The 3,126-nt window shown below is 38.0% G+C and overlaps 1 pseudogene across 1 annotated transcript; it reads right to left on the minus strand.

The window, feature by feature from the left end:
• Positions 1-370: 370 nt before the first annotated feature.
• LOC149205389 (1-deoxy-D-xylulose 5-phosphate reductoisomerase, chloroplastic-like) lies at positions 371-3,086 on the minus strand (annotated as a pseudogene). The gene is made up of 6 exons (XR_016253028.1): positions 3,079-3,086; positions 2,068-2,178; positions 1,842-1,946; positions 1,614-1,735; positions 1,248-1,394; positions 371-830 (listed from the first exon to the last, which is right to left on the minus strand). The product of XR_016253028.1 is annotated as a 1-deoxy-D-xylulose 5-phosphate reductoisomerase, chloroplastic-like (transcript).
• Between the last annotated feature and the right edge of the window lie 40 nt (positions 3,087-3,126).

The raw sequence follows: 3,126 nt of genomic DNA on the forward strand, positions 1-3,126 counted from the left end.
GCACAAGTCCCCCATGTGTGTCTCTCCATCCCCACTCTCCCCGTTCTAAAGACTTTGTCGAACATTGTTTACAATCCACAGGCAACCCAGCAGATCCAGTGACTTGAATGATCAGGTGGGGTTATGACATGGATTATATGGTGATGGGCATAGGTTTCAAAAATCAAATCATAGTTTAGCTAGTGTGATACAAAGCAGTTTAGTGTTTTATAGCCATTTCTAGCAGAGTACCTAATTTTAAAGCCCGCTCCAGAATTTTATAAAAATATCTTCATTTTATTAGCATATGATTAAAACTAGGATAGCATTTACAATGACCATTTTCCTATGCTCTAATTTGAGAAGCTTATACTTATGCAAAACCAGCATATATGTAAAGTGTGCAACCTTGGCAAAAGCCTCTAGTTACCAATTTTGGTCTTGTGGTTTTTCCACAAACAGCCGGGAGTACTTTTACAAATTACCTGTATGGCTGTCTTGCTAAGATAATCAATGAAAATAACTACGCTAAGCCAGAGAGGCAAATGATATGAAAAATTCATAGAAGATTCATACAACAAAATAGATCCAATAAATTACATGATAAAAGGCATCCCTTCACGGGAAGAAAATATCTTTCATTGCAAAATTACTTATAAGCCAAAAAGCTTTGGTGTGCTGATTCCTCAGACTGTGGCAGGCTCCAAGCTTGATTTCCCACGGAAGCAGCATAATATCTGGCCCATTGGTCATAGTGTACTATCTCTTCCAATGATGGTAGATGCACTAGCTCATTTTTGTGTTTTTCACATGTCATTTCAACAATCTTAAAAATATCCAGATAGGAAATTCTGCAAAAAGACACAGAAACAAATATGTTAGACAGAAAAGGCTGCTTTAACTCACCCTCTTCTGTAGCTTCATTTCAATGTCCATTTCTCTGTAGAAAGCATGTTATCAACTTGTTACACAAAATTTGCAACTTTCTATATCTGTCTTCCATGTAATAGAAAATTGACTACTTAATAAACAGGAACGAAGGATTACCATTTAAAATCAATTAGTGATGCTTAGCTGGAAAGACAGACTGGTGTGCTAAAGAAATATGTTGAAAGTTGAAACATAGATCATTTTCCAGGGAAACTATATAGATTGACAAACTAAAAATCCTTAAATACGAAATTTCCAAAACCATTGGCTTTATCGTCAACATGCAGCTGCCAAGTCCCAGAATAAGATTGGCAAAATATTTCAACAAGGAAACACACCTTTCATCAATAAATAACTCAACAGCCTTCTCATTTGCTGCACTAAGGACTCCAGTCATGGTTCCTCCTGCTCTACCAGCAGAATAAGCAAGATCCATTGAAGGATATTTCACACAATCTGGAGCTTTGAAGGTTAATGAACCCACCCTGCATAAAACCATAAAAAGTTTCACTTATCCATGACACAATGAACCAGTATGTGTGTACAGCTTTATAGGAAATTCAGCAAAAGAAACACTAGAAGACAGAATTGCAACTATGTTAAATCACAAAAATTGAAATTTTCAGACAAACAGCTTCTCATAACCAGTCTTTTCCATTCTAATCAGGATATACAAGTTAACCAGCTTGAGTAAAAACACATACTTGCAAAGGTCAAGCCGAGGCCAGGTTATCTCCGAGCATGATATTCTTTCGGGCCATGACATTGTATACAGTATTGGTAATCGCATATCTGGCCAACCCAGTTGAGCTAAAACAGAGGAATCCTGGTAAATAAAAACAGCCAAAACTTTATCAGAAAAGAATTTGATCATGACAGAAACAACAGACAGAACCTGAACACAAGTATATTTGCTAGACAACATATCTTACCTGGGTCTCAATCATTGAATGAATTATCGATTGTGGGTGGATCATAATCTCAATATTGTCATAGTCAACTCCATAAAGGTAGTGTGCTTCTATTACCTCAAGACCCTGGAAACAAATAACATTTCATACTAGATATATATTTTTGAAGGAAGGAAAAAACTTGATAAAGCATTAAGGTTTTTAAGAAAAATTAAACAAAAACAATTACAAAGTAAGTATGCCATACCTTATTAAACAAGGTGGCAGAATCAACGGTGATTTTTTTCCCCATATTCAGTTAGGATGTTTTAGAGCATCAGCAACTTTTACCTCCTTCAATTTCTCCACTGGCCAATCCCTAAAGACAGAAAATGCCACTAAAGCATCAACTCACTTGCCTTTGGATACACTCTACGAAACCCACTATGTTATTAAATAATTCCCACGATGCTGGTCATTAAATAAGGTTCAGTAATAGTGGATTAGGGTTAGGGTAGCTAGGCTGGACACGAATAAGGATGAAGCACTCCTCTTAAGGCATGGAATGTTTATTATCGTTGCTTCAGCATTGTTCTAGGAAGTTTTCCCACAAAGTAGTTAGGAAAACCTCCCTCCCCTCTCTCGAATAAGGCAGATGACAGTGGAGAATAGAGTTCATTGTTATTGCATTGCAATTCATTATGGCTACACTCTTGTTATAATTATGGTGCTACATGATTAATGGCAGTGGAAGGAACATAACAAGTGGCATCAGATAGGTGACTTGGTAGCTTCTAGTTAGAAAAAAATTTACGGCAGTTAGTAGTTTCTCAACCCTGTTGCCATGGTTTTACAGTTGCAATAATCAAATCCACCCATTCAGTGCCCTCGGCCAGTAGTAGTTTTCATGTGACCAATTGGAAGTCAACACTCACACTCACAACTGTATATGGGAACCAGGCTTATGGATGTCCCTAGTGGACTTTCTCATGGTAAGCATTGAGGCCAATGCTTATCAAAGGGGCTAGTGTTGGACATTGGATAAACCAACACTCCCGGTGTGTTTTGTGACATGGACTAACAGCCTCTCATGGATCCTTATCTTTGGCGATGTGATCGTTGACTAACACCTGCGGTTTTGTTTAACGCATCAGTGATTCCCAGTGTGTGGTATCAGAGCATATGTCATGAATTCGATACACACCTGGCTTGCATTGGGGGGAGATTGTTGGACATTGGATAAACAACGCTCCCCGTGTGTTTCACGACATGGACTAACCTCCTCATGGATCCTTATATTTGGCGATGAGATCATTAACTGACAGTT

Source organism: Pinus tabuliformis, chromosome 1_2 (genome assembly GCF_031772625.1).
Source record: "Pinus tabuliformis cultivar Carrire ecotype Pingquan chromosome 1_2, CPIR1, whole genome shotgun sequence".
In the NCBI taxonomy this organism is placed as follows: Eukaryota; Viridiplantae; Streptophyta; class Pinopsida; order Pinales; family Pinaceae; genus Pinus; species Pinus tabuliformis.